The sequence below is a fragment of the Panthera leo genome, chromosome A2 (genome assembly GCF_018350215.1).
Source record: "Panthera leo isolate Ple1 chromosome A2, P.leo_Ple1_pat1.1, whole genome shotgun sequence".
Taxonomy (NCBI): Eukaryota; Metazoa; Chordata; class Mammalia; order Carnivora; family Felidae; genus Panthera; species Panthera leo.
Genome location: NC_056680.1, coordinates 119,289,511 through 119,303,373, shown reverse-complemented (window position 1 = coordinate 119,303,373; position 13,863 = coordinate 119,289,511).

The following is a 13,863-nucleotide window of genomic DNA, read 5'->3' as shown; positions in this document are numbered from 1 at the left end:
TAGTATACTATCATATCATCTCCAAATAGAGATTGATCATTACACTTCATTTTACTTCTTTACCCATTCTTATACCTCTAATTGATTTCTCTTGTCTGATTGCATTGGCTAATGACTCTAGTACAACGTTAAGTAGAAGAGAGAGTGGTCATCCTTGCTTTGTTCCTTATCTTAGTAAAAATGCCTTGAAGATCTATTGGTTTTACCTCATCAGTGACTCTTCTCTATTTTTCACTTTCCATTGTCAATGATAATGCCCTGATTCAGACCTTATCATTCTTTTCCTGGACTGTTGTAGGTCACCTATCTAGATTCCCAGGCTCTCATTTCACCTATCTATCTCCTTTCTAACATACACTGTAGGCTGCTATCAGAGGTGGTCAATCTAATACGCAGCTCAGAGTTTGCAAAGCTCCTCAAAAACCTCACCACTGCTTTGTGAGCAAAGTCCTAATATGAAAGTGTGGCATTCGTGATCTGATCTCACATTATATTCTCTTCTACAACCTCTCCCCATTCTTATTTCATGAATCTCTGATCTAGACATTCACCTTTATACTTTAACTGATGTTGTTTTCTCTGATAAAAACAACCGTTTCAAATTTTTGAAATCCTCTCATTTTTAAGAACCTAGCTAAAGTGCCGTCACCTCCTCAAAACATTCCCATTCCTTCAAGTCAGAATTGTTCTTCCTTTATGTCCCATAGCATGACTTGTAACAATATTTAGCATTTATCTTATATAATATTATGAGTTAAAATATACTGAGAGCTTACTATATGCTAGAGGGAGTTAAGCTCTGGAAAATCATATCTCATTTATCCCTTCAAATTCAATGAGAAAGACATTGCTATATCCATGTCATTTGAGGTGGATAAATGAATAGTGACTATCTCAGTACCTTCTATGAAGTAGACTCTTATTAAATCAATTTTGCTGAAACAAAGAAGCTCTTTATTGGATGACTTCCATTGGCCTGGAAGTCTTATTGTTAACAAGAGGTCAATTCCTCCTTTCAGGAAATTAAGTCAAGGAAATATTTATTGAACATTTACCATGTTAGCACTTGTAGATTTCATATGATCTTTAACACAAGTTCTATTATTATGTTTCCCACTTTACAGTTGAAGAAACTGAGGTTTTAAGGAAGTTGATGAGCATGCTCATGGCTACACAGCTAGTAAGTGCTAGAGCTGAAACTAGAACTCATGGCTTTCTGTCTCCAGAATTAGAGACTTTAACCATTATATTGTCCTGCCTTAAAGGGCTAATGATAATTAGAATTGGTTTCAAATTTGATATTCAAAGTACCTGGCACAGACCACTGTTTGTCTCTTTAAGTTCATCCTCTTTTTCTTCTCGGAAACATGGCTTCCCAGCTGGAAACTAAATTTCCCAGTCTCCTTTGCAGTTAGGAATAACGATAAGGCTGTTTTTGGCCGATGGAATGTAAACTGCTGTGATGTGAACAATTTCCACCTCACTTTTGTGAAGGAAAATTATTTGCTTTCTATTTTCTGTCTTTCCCTTTCCCAAGGGTGGGGTGCGCTTTTTGTTATGGCAGCTTAGCCTTTATTACCCTAACTAATACACCATCCATTCCAAACTGATGTTATCCATGCTTTTCTGAAGACAATTTGAAGCTTCTCCTCATCAAATTCTCAGAGTGGGGGACAGATAGACCAAACAGGTACTTGTGAATGCATCAGTAACAAACCAGGCATCAATGAATAAATTACAATACTAATGACACAGCTAAAATGTTTTTCATCATGCTTTATGATTCCCAATTAGAATCTGTTTCCATTGCAAACTTCATTTCTGCAACCAATCTACTGTAATCGACACTAGCTAGCAATCCAGCCACAGAATGTTAATATTTTTCTTCAGCTAATATGGAACAAGCCCTGAGAATTTAATGAGATAACCAGCTGGGTGACACTGAATATATTCCTCTCTGTTCTCTGGATGCACAAAGTGGAGAAGAAAACTGCCCCATCAGGGGAATAAAAATAGGAAGACACCTGGACAGAAGATAATGAGAACCACATCAGCATAGAGAATGGAGAACAGGCTCCAGAGGACTGTTCAAATACCAAAGTGTCAGAATAGGAAAACTGTCCAAAGGAAAAATCATGTTTACTCTATATGTGCCATGAGCCAAGGTGAGGCTTGGTTTGAAAGGCTAAAAGATTTAGGTCAGCCGAACACACACACACACACACACACACACACACTCCTACCAGTTTAAGGATGAGAGAATGAAAGGGTAAGAAAAAGGAAAAGAAGGTAGGAAAGAAGAACAGAAGGAAGGAAAAAAGGAAGGGAGGGAGGGAGGAAAGGGGATATATGGAGAAAAACAAAAACATACTACACGAACTGTATAGATAGGTTAGTTCATGTTCCTCCCTTAGAGGTCATAAAACGTTCTTGCGGGCCTCCCTCTGCAATGTGTGACACACCCAAAGGAAGTCTGCAACGGGTCTCAATGACACAAGAATCACACCTCATCTCAAGGCCTTTCCAGCTTCCGGCAAGACTTTTTGTGAACTTTACACTTAGGCAGGGCTTTGCTTCTCAGGCAGGCACTTCCTTGTACAAGTGGGAAAAAGAGCCAGAGGCCTCGGAGAAGCATCTTTGCTCCAAAATCTGACTTCTTTGGGCGTTTTATGTTTCCTAATGGCACACTTGCCATGTGACCATTTATACTCACGGAGAGCTAAGGACTCACATAGAACATTTGCTTCTCAGTCCCCCAGGGAGCACAGGAGGAGGACTGGGCTATGCACCAACCTCCCCAGTGACAGAGCAGGTTTGGGGTCCACGGTCAAGCGGGACATGGAGCGACCAGGGCTTCAGTGGTCTCCAGACGCACTTCAGTTTCCTAGTAAATTCCAACTTTACGATCTTCCCTCCTTCCTGGAAAACGCAAGTCTTTCGCTTTTTATACATTGGTTTGTCTGCTTGTTTTCCTAGCGGACTTCAGCGATTGGTCCCTTACACTGGATTTTTGTTTAGCTATAATAGATCTTAATTATAAATTTGCAACAACATTTATAATGATTGCCCAGAGATAGGAATACAAGCCTCTATAGCTCAACATTTAATGGAAGGACTTTTCTTTTTCCATCTGAAGTCTGAAATGAACTCATATTTCATGGCTAAATATTTTCTGGTGTGAATCATTTAGAGCTCTTGGTTTGCCCTTTTAAAAGCATCATTGATAAAATGTTAAAGAGATACATTTAAACATTCTTTAACACACTGATCTTGAGAGTTTGGAGGACTGTGGAAGATAATAAAACAATCTGTTACTTACAGGCTACTAGAAGGGAGGAAAGAAAGAATTAAAAATTAACCCAAAATATGGCAAGAAGAAAATAATAAGTGGCACAAATAACAAGAGGGACACAGAAAACAAATGGCAAGATGGCAAATTCAAACTTGAATGTATTGGTAACTAAATACAAATGGATTTAAAACTCCAAATAAAAGACAAACTTTGTTAATGAATAATAAAACAAAACTCAAGTATATGTTATTTGCAAGAGACTCCCATTAAATATAAAGGATACAGAAATACTGAAAACCAAAGATTAGAAAAGGATATAAAATGCACACATTAAGATAATGGAAGCTAATGTAGTTATCTTTCTGTGACAAACATTGGACTTCAACACAAGCAATATTACTAGAGGTTAAGAGGGATATTTTATAAAGATAAAAGATATAACAATCAGGAATTTTTATGCAATACATAGCATAGTATCACATTGTATAAAGCTAGGACTGATAGAAGTAAAAGTAGAAATAGCCATCTGCACAATCCTAGTTGTACTTTTTATCAAACCTCTCTCATAACAGAATAAATGAATAAAGTTTCGGTTAATACATAGGAAATTCAAAAAGCCAGAATAACTTTACCAAATTTCCATGGAAGGAACTCTGCACCCAGCATCTGTAGAATAAACATTCTTTTCCAGTACACATGAGACATTTACCAAAAGAACTCAATACTTCGCTGTAAAGCAAGTTTCACCAAATCTCCAAGGATGGAAATAGGCTATCTGAATACAATGGAATTACACTTGAAATCAATAACCATAAATAACCACTATGGAAAACTCCCCAGATGTTTGGAAATGAAGTAATACACATCCGAATAACCCATGGGTAAAGATACAATTACAGTGAAAAACTTAAAAATTATAAGTTGGACTAAAAGAGAGTGAAAATATGACACATAACAACCTATGGGATGCAGCTAAAGCTGTAATTAATGTCAAAGCAAATTAATGTCGGGGCGCCTGGGTGGCTCAGTCGGTTAAGCGGCCGACTTAGGCTCAGGTCATGATCTCGCGGTCCGTGAGTTTGAGCCCCACGTCGGGCTCTGTGCTGACAGCTCAGAGCCTGGAGCCTGTTTCAGATTCTGTGTCTCCCTCTCTCTGACCCTCCCCCGTTCACGTTCTGTCTCTCTCTGTCTCAAAAATAAATAAATGTTAAAAAAAAAATTAAAAAAAAAAAAGCAAATTAATGTCAAAGACAATAGAAGGAAACAATAAAGATAAAAGGAGAACTACTGTAGTAAAAGATAAATATGTACTAGAGAAAAATAATCAAAGCCAAAAGTTGGCTCACTGAAAAGACGAGCCCCTTTTGTAGGTAACCCTATTTGAGAAACCAAGAGAACTGAGAGATTACCAACATGAAGAATGGGCATTTCTACAGAAGACCTCAAGTGTGTAAGGAAGAAATGGTATTAATTTTATAGAAATTCCTCCGGAGAAATGAATTTTGAAAACATCCAACAAAATAGTTAGAAAGTGAGTCTAACAAGATGGAAAAAGAGTGATCCTTATGACTGCTTTGTGTTTCTTCTGGGAATACAAGGCCGGTTTAACATTTGAACATCTACGGAATTCATCACATTGTCAGAATAAAGAACACTCAGATAATAATCTCAATAGCTGCAGAAAATTATTAGGTAGGATAAATCCCAATTTGTGACAAAAAGTCTTGGCCAACTAGGAATTGAGGGGGACTTTCACAATTCTACCAAATTTTGGAGAATATCTCCCCCCGCAAAAAAATCTGCCTCTAATTTAGTGTGGAAACATTGAAAGTTTTCCTGTGAGATGGCAAATGAGACAAAAACATCTACTGTCATGGCTTCTATTCAACATTGTACTGGGACGTCCGACCATGACCAACTCCAGGGCAACTGAACCTCAGGAAAAGGTTAGCCCTTTGAAGAGTAGAATCCCAAATCAAGCAGCTTATTTCTAGACAGGACTGTGGTCTCAGAGTAGACAGACATGAGGAGGAGTCTTACAGGATCTCTGAGAACATGAGGAAGGACATGAAACCTTGGGGACCTCCTGAATGTGGGGAGAGAGAAAGTAGGAGGAGCCTAGTGAAGGCTCTCAGCTGAGGAGGCTTCTGAAGGATCTGAGTGGGTGGGAGAGTCATAAAAATATTTCAGTATGATTATTTACAGTATTAATTCCTCCTCAACTCTTCTCTTTTTTTTTAATGTTTATTTTTCATTTTTGAGAGAACGAGCACATGTGAGTGGCAAGGTGCAGAGAGATGGGGGGGGGAGGGGGGACACAGAAGATCTGAAGAGGTTTCTGCGCTGACAGGCAGAACCCATGAACTGTGAGATCATGACCTGAGCTGAAGTTTGATGCTCAACTGACTGAGCCATCCAGGTGCCCCTATTCCTCCTCAACTTTTAAGAGGCATTTTTGTTTGTCCTGCTAGATTTCCAGGTCTTTGTTGTTCTCCAAGAGGAAAGGGCTGGTTAGCACATGTAAGAGGGTACTGCAGCAACCTGGGGCTGGGTGGAGAGGTGGCCAGGATTGGTTGGAAGAGGGTTAAAGAGAGGACAGCAGAACATATGAATGGAACCCGGAATCCGGAAGTCTGGCTTTGTGTTTGGTCAGGATACAGGACAGCGATCTGGGAAGAAGCCAAGGGAAGTAGAATCTGCAGAGAGGAAATGGTAAAGGGGATTTTTAGAAAGAGAACTCCAGTGAAGACCTATTATATATTATTCTTCAAAGCTTGCTGAAATAGTTTGGGGGGAGGGCAAACATACCAAGTTTTATTCAAACTTCTTACAGAATATCCTCTAATTAGGGTTGCCAAATGAAACCCAGGATGCCCAGGTAAATTTGAGTTTCAGATAAACAATAAATACTTTGTTTTAGTGTTAGTATGTCCCCAATATTGTATGGGACTGTTAAAAGATAAGCTGAGACATATTAGAATTTTTAAGAGTTTACCTGAGCAAAAAAAATGGTTAGAATAGGGCATCGCCCAACCGGAAGTGGTTGGTAGCCCTTCACCAACATGACCATGGGGACAGATGTTCATGGAGAAGAGAAAGAGGCAAAACAAGGAAATGATTGATTAGCTATAATCTTAGCGCTCAGTTGGCTGTCGTGGTTGGTTATTCGTAGTGTTTCAATTTTGTCACCTTGAGGTATTGACAGGCTTAAATTTCGGCTTGCTTCCACGGCCTACAATAGCATTAGAACCACAGTTTAATGGCTTCCTTATTTACTTCATTTAACAGAATAAACTTATACCAAAAGGACAATTAGTCGCTTATATGTAATTTGTTTAACTGGACATCCTGTATTTTTATTTGCTAAGTCTTGCAACCCTATCAATGTAAGAATTGTAAATGATACACAAGAGTTTTTACTATAACATCACCATCATTTGTCCATGGCAGTGGTCATTTGCATTTTGGCAGATATAAATACAGCTGTAAAAAATTTTAAATTATACTTATTTTCTCTTGATAAAATTTTTTCTAATTCACCGTGGCCAAGGTGCTTCTTAATAAACAGTTTATGTTGCTAGTAGGCTGCTGGGTGAAAAGATTTTCCTAGATTGTAGGGCACCAAGAGAAGTGTGACTGAAAATAGGTTTTATAAGTGGAGAGAGGGGCGCCTGGGTGGCTCAGTTGGTTAAGTGTCTGACTTTGGCTCAGGTCATGATCTCGTGGTTTATGAGTTCAAGCCTCACATTGGACTCTGTGCTGACAGCTCAGAGCCTGGAGCCTGCTTTGGATTCTGTGTCTCCCACTCTCTCTGCCCCTCCCCTGCTTGTTCTCTCTCTCTCTCTCTCTCTCTCTCTCTCTGTCAAAAAATAAATAAATATATTTTAAAAATAAGTGGAGAGAAAGCAGGGTTTACAGGAGCTATGGGACCATAGATGGTAGAGAAGAGAGGAAGGTGGAAAGCTGGGAGCACCCAACACGAGCTTTAGAGACTGGATTCTGAGCTACACTGAATTTTTGTAATTTTCATTTGACAGAGAGAAACAGAGAGAGGGAGACAGGGAAGGAGGGTGTGAGAGCAGGAGAGAGGGACAGAGGGAGAGAGAGAGAATTTTAAGCAGGATCCATGCTCAGCTTGGCCCTACACTCAGTGTAGGAGTGGAGCCCAGTGTGGGGCTTGATCCCACAACCCTGGGATCATGACCTGAGCCAAAATCAAGACTCGGGTACTTAACCAAATGAGCCACCCTGGTGTCCCTGAGCTACACTTAATTTGTAACCATAGCAAAAATCAAACTTCCTTTTATTGTTTTCCCCCACCTCCACCGAAGCTCATTAATTGTGACTGTTTTTCCACCTTGGCACACGTTAAAAGTACTCTTTGATAGAAGACCCACTGTTTTCTTGCTCAAGCCAAAATTACTGAAAAATCATTTCCCTATCATTTTAACACTGACATTTGTTATGGTAGAGGATTTTGATTATTGGTTTCAGTTCTCTTCTTCTCATCTCTGTTATTTCGCTCCCTGAATATATTTCCTGTCTCTATTTCCTTTTTCCGATTTCTAGCCATTTTTCCAGTTGATTCCAGCTCACGAACCATGAGCATGTTCTCTCTAGCAGGTGATGTGTAAGTGTATGTTGCACATGTATTATTTCTTTGTAAACCAATTTTCAAAAATTTTTTGAAATATACCCTTAGTCAGGCACACATTTAACAAGTTCAGGACTCCTTTTATGTGCTCTGCCACATACTGGACTGAACTGCGAGTCCTGTGTGTACTCTGTTCTCTCTCTTTCTGCACCTACGTAAAGAACATAAAACTCCATTCATAAACATGACTTACAATACATCCTAGGTACAACATTTAAAAGAGTTTTCGATTTGTATAACTGTATCTCCAACAAAGAAGCCCGAATAAACAGCCTAAGGAGTCAATGTCACCATTGAAAAGAATTTATTCAACATTCACTGGATGGAAAATGCTCAAAAGATTTGTGCTGTTTTTACAGAGTGAGTTATAAAATGTGTGGTCCATAGAGAGTGGAGAGTGTATATTTATAGCAGAGTGCCTAAGACCCCTGCCCCCACCCAGAAAACTTCAAGCTCATCCAATCACCTTGTCTTAGCTTTATAAACATGAAACCCTGTATAAATAACACTGAAGAAATGCGAAGACATGTTGGCATTAGAGCTGCTTCAGAATAAACACAAAAGTAACATTTTAATGTGACTTTATTTTCTAAAGGGAGCCGAAAGGGTAAATCGTTTGTGTGCAACATATCTCAACTGATGCCTTGAAGCAAAAAAATGGAAAAGTAAAGTCAAATGTCACCAACTGCATCAGAATCACTTGGAAATCTGAATTACTTGTGTTTAAAGCAACAATAGTTCACTCTCCTGTTAATGGAATGTATGTGGCATCCTGAATAACCAACAAGAATTTCCAATACCGGTAACCTTAGCCCTCAGGAGAGGAAGCTAGATAAGAGATACTATTTTTAAATAAACAATTAACATCTTTTCTCTTATTTTTTTTGATTAAAATGTTTGAAACTCATTTCTCCCCTAAAATTCTAGTTGTAACTTAACTAACCAGGAAGCCCTATCAGTTCCCAAGATTTATAAAGTCAGAGTAATTGAGATGATGCAACTTTGGTACAGGAGAAGACATGTTGATCAAGGCAACAGAGTAGAGGGCCCATCAGGGTCCCATGTTCATGAGGCAATCTTGCTATTTGGAAGAGGTGGTCTTGCAGATGGGTAAGGAGGTGGATGGGGGGATCCCCACCTCATACCACAGGCAAAAAAAAATAAGTTAAAAATTATTTAAATGTTCAAAGCAAAACTTTAAGACTCTGGCTTAGGAGGCCAGTGAAGAGAATATCTTGATGAAGGTAGGGTGTGGATAGATCTCTTAATGAAGACACAATGAAAAGTTCAATACACTTAGCTACTTCCAAAGCTGAGAATTTGTTTGTCAAAAGAACCCACAAAAGCGAAAAGACAAGCCACACGATTGGAAAAGACTTTGCACTTCACATAATTGGCAAGAGATTAACATTGAGTATTTATAATGAGCTATAATAAATCAGTTAGAAACTAACAGAAATAAGAAAATAAGCAAAGGGAATAAATAAGCATTTTGCTGACGGGGAAACATACATGATAAATTCAATTGTGAAAAAGTGTTCAACCTCATCATTAATCAGGGAAACACAAATTAAAACTGTAACGTGATTTGTTTTCTATCTGCTTAATTGGCAAAAATGCAGAAGCCTGACAATATGGTATTGGTGCAAATACCATACCCCACTAGTGACTTATAAACTGATACAACCTTTTTGGAATTAAATTGCCAAGGAAAAAAAAAAAGCCCAAAAAACATTTGAAAAGCTTATAAACCAGAAATTCCACTCTGAGTTACATATCCCAGAGAAACTCTTGGACACGTGTACCTGGAGACACATACAAATTCCCTGAGAATGGAATTGTTCATAACAGCAGAAATGGAACCGCCTGAAATGTTTATGAACAAGAGAATGAATAAGTAAGCTGTGGTATATTTCTAATAAAGTTTATTGTGGATCAGTGAAAATGAATGAACTATAGTGAACTCCGAAGCATGAAAGAATTTCAGGAACATGATAGTGACAAAGTACAGGAGATTACATGCAACGTGACACCGTTTTTGTAAAACTCAAAGAGGAAGAAACCTCAGAAATGTATCCTGTTTTTTCAAGAATTCACACAGCCTGCGTAACCATCTTTTTTAAAAGTAAGAGAATGATAAACACAGCATTGCGATAGCAGTGGGTGCCCTCATACGCTGGTTTTTAAGTTGAGTGGTGAGGTCATGGGTGGCAGTTTATTTAAATGTTTATTTATTTTTGAGGGAGAGAGTGTGAGTAGGGGAGGGGCAGAGAGAGAGGGACAGAGGATCCCATGTGGGCTCTGTGTTGACGGCAGAGAGCCCGATGCAGGGCTTGAACTCACGAACCTTGAGATCATCACCAGAGCTGAAGTTGGATGCTCAACCGACTGAGCTACCCAGGCACCCCGGCGGGGGGGGGGGCATTTTATGATCATGTTGCCAAGTTTATATACCTGACATATATTCTCTTTCATGTATCAATTATTTCATTATCAGCAGAAGCAGCAGCATCTTCATCAAAGAATCATACAAACTTTAGAGATATGGTGCCCAGCTTCCTTCCCTTTTTGAGGGCTAGGCCACAAGACCCTCCCCCAAAGCTTACTCCTATTAATTTTTCTCAGTGGCTCCACCTTTAGAACACGTGTATTCCCCCATTCACTGGCCAGTGTCCTATTGCCCATTCTTCTCTCCAACCACCCCTTGGACTCTCGGCCTAGGTGGTCCTCACAGGTTCAGGGACACTCATAAACATGCAAGCTAGCCAGAACCAGTTCTCCCAAGACCTCAGCCGCAGATCAAGGCTCAAGTCCCACTGGCTTGGGAGAGGAGGTTGGACGGTGGGCCCCAAGCAGTGCAGGACCCAGAGAAGTCTTTGTGGAGACGCCAGGTGAACAGTTCTGATGCCCGGGCAAAGGGAATACGAAGGAGACTTACAGACCATTTTGTACTCTATTTAGTCAGCCCTTAGGGCTCTTCCGAGAGGGTACACCTTACGTAGCCCAGGCTCGGGCAGATTCTGAGCAAGTAGGGATAAGATTAGTAACATTTTATGCTCGCATAGTGCCTTGACTGAACTTGAATTCACGGTGCCAGGCTTCTGTGGATTATTTAAACAGACAGATTACATTTTTTATTGCATGCTCCTAAGCTGAATTTTACACCTGGGTCGTGGGAGATTGAATAATTGGTTCTATTTCTTTACTCTTCTCTGTATCCACGGCGTTTCCCACGTGCCTTTGTAGTTCTTCCTGCTAGAGATGGAGGGGAACCCCCTGCCCCTTGACTAGGTGCAGCCCTGTGATGTGGAGACGCACAGGGAGAGAGGACTACGCCGGTGACAGCCGGCTCCTCCCAGATAGATGCGAGCAGACCTGGTTGGAACCCGCAGGCTGGAGCCAAACCCCAGTGAGATCAGCAAAGTTGCCCCAGCCAACCTGTAGGTGTGCGTGATAGAACACGTGTTTATGGTTGTATGCCACCGAGTTTTGAGTGGTTGACACAGCGTTGTATTGTCCCCAGGTGACTGATACACTCGTTGAAGGATTACATAGCCTTCCAAGGGATATCAAGTACCAAAGGGACCACTCGGCAGTAATGACACTTTTCACCACCACCACCATCATCCCTTATCATCGTCATCATTAGGAAGGCAATAATAATTGCTCCCGGCTCTGCTTCCTAACGGCTCTGTAATCCTGGGCAGGTTTCTACTTTAAGCCCAAATTTTCTTATCTACTTACTGTGCCTACCTCTTGGGGATTCCTAGTGCTTACTCACCTGTTAAAAACTCTGAGAAGTTCTATAATAAAAAAAAGCTTTAAATTTCTTTAAGTTGGTTTTCCCCAAAGTTGTTTTACCATGAAATCTTTTTGTTTTCAGAAAAGCATTTAAGGGGTGCGTGGGTGGCTCAGTCGGTTGAGCGTCCGACTTCAGCTCAGGTCATGAGTTCAAGCCCCACGTCGAGCTCTGTGCTGATAGCTCAGAGCCTGGAGCCTGCTTCGGATTCTGTGTCTACGTTTCTCTCTGCCCCTCCCCTGCTCACACTCTGTCTCTCTCTCTCTCTCAAAAATAAATAAACATTAAAAAAAATTAAAAAAAAAAAAGAAAAGCATTTAATATCTCACAGGACACACAACACTTGGGACAGAAAACTGGTTTCCAAGTGTTGTTTAGTGGCCGGTAATGTGGTCAAATGCCTTCCATGCAGGGGAGTCTGCCTGGTTCTGAAATATTTCCTTTCCAGCAACAATAAAACTTTACTGCCTTTTTCTCATTTTTCTGCTTAATAGAATAATGGTCAACAAAGCCTCACTTTAACTCTCCAGTTGTAAGCATTAAGTCTTTGGGTAACTCCTCAAATACAAGCAGAGCTCAATCCATTTAAAAGTAGACGTTTGGAGTCAAAATTATACTGCCTACAGAATTACCAAATTTTCCCTCTTTTTTGGGGGGGGGGTCCATGCACACTGTTCCTCAAAGCCAAAACATCATCTCTAAGCCCTTGCCAAAGTACCAGATTCATATTTGCTTTTAATTTTTTAATGTTTATTTATTTTTGAAGGAGAAAGAGAGCGTGAGTGGAGAAGGGACAGAGAGAGAGGGAGACACAAAATCAGAAGCAGGCTCCAGGCTCTGAGTTGTTAGCACAGAGCCTGATGCCGGGCTTGAACTCACGAGCCGTGAGATCATGACCTGAGCTGAAGTCGAACGCTTAACTGACTGAGCCACCCAGGGGCCGGTAGACTCATATTTTCTATTCTCTGGCTGAACGTTTTCACCAGCACCTGAAAGTCAGAATGCCCACAGTTAAGCCAGCCATCAAGGGGAATGGCTCTTCCTGGTTTCTTCACTGTAATGACAGTGCCTCTGTTGCTGGGCCCTGGGCTTAAAATCTCAGAGTTATTGGTCCTTTCTTTTGCTCGCTTTTTCTAAGACCAAGCAGTTACTGGCTCTTACAGATTTGATCCCCTCCAGTCACTTCCTTTTTACTTCTGATACTCGGGGTCAGGGGTGGCAAACTTTTTATGCAAAGGGCCAGATGGTAGAAATTTTAGGTTTTGCAGGGTCATGTGGTCTCTATCACAACTACTACGCATCTCTGCCATTGTAGCTTGAAGGAAGGCATAGACAGTATCTAAATGAAAAGGCACGGCTGTGTTCCAGTAACACTTTATTTACAAAACCGTTCTGCCTGAAGAGGGTGGAGAGCTGTAGTTTGCTAGCTCCTGCTCCAGGCCAACCTTCTTCATCTTCACAGTTAAAATTTGAATTTGTTTAGGGATTTATAGGCTGATTTTCGCATGTGTATGTGCATGTAATGCTTTGCAAACTCCCAGTCAGTCCACACTGCAAACATTATCTTAGTTGGCAAAGGAAGAAATTGAGTTTGGAGGGATTAAGAAACTTCTACAAGTCCCAGAGATAAGTGGCAGAGCCAGGATTCAAACCTGCTTTATGTCAGAAATTCTAATGCTCTATTCATAGAAATTGTCTAGATCACTAGGTCCCCATCTTCTGCCTCCATCTTCAACATTTGGCCTTGTAAATGACCACATCATTTTTCTAAGTTACACCCTGCCTCTGCTCAAAGCCTTCATTGCTTTCTATTTCTCAGCTGGGTACAGGCTCCTTATCTTGTCCTCAAGACCTTCCAAGGCAGAGTCACAATTGCCTTTTCAACAATAGCTGCATGGTTGTCCTCCTGTTGGAATCATGGTTGTCACCCAAGGCCTATCACCTTCACCAAGTTTCCTGTGAAGAATTATCTGGTCTACCCAACTGTTAGGGGTTGGATTCTCTGGGAAGCAATCTCTGAGCTGAGCTATGCATGCAGGATGTTTATTAAGGAGTCCTTGGGGTTGACACCAGTGGAAGGGAGGGGGTGAAGCAGATGTCACTGTGAAGGCCCAACAA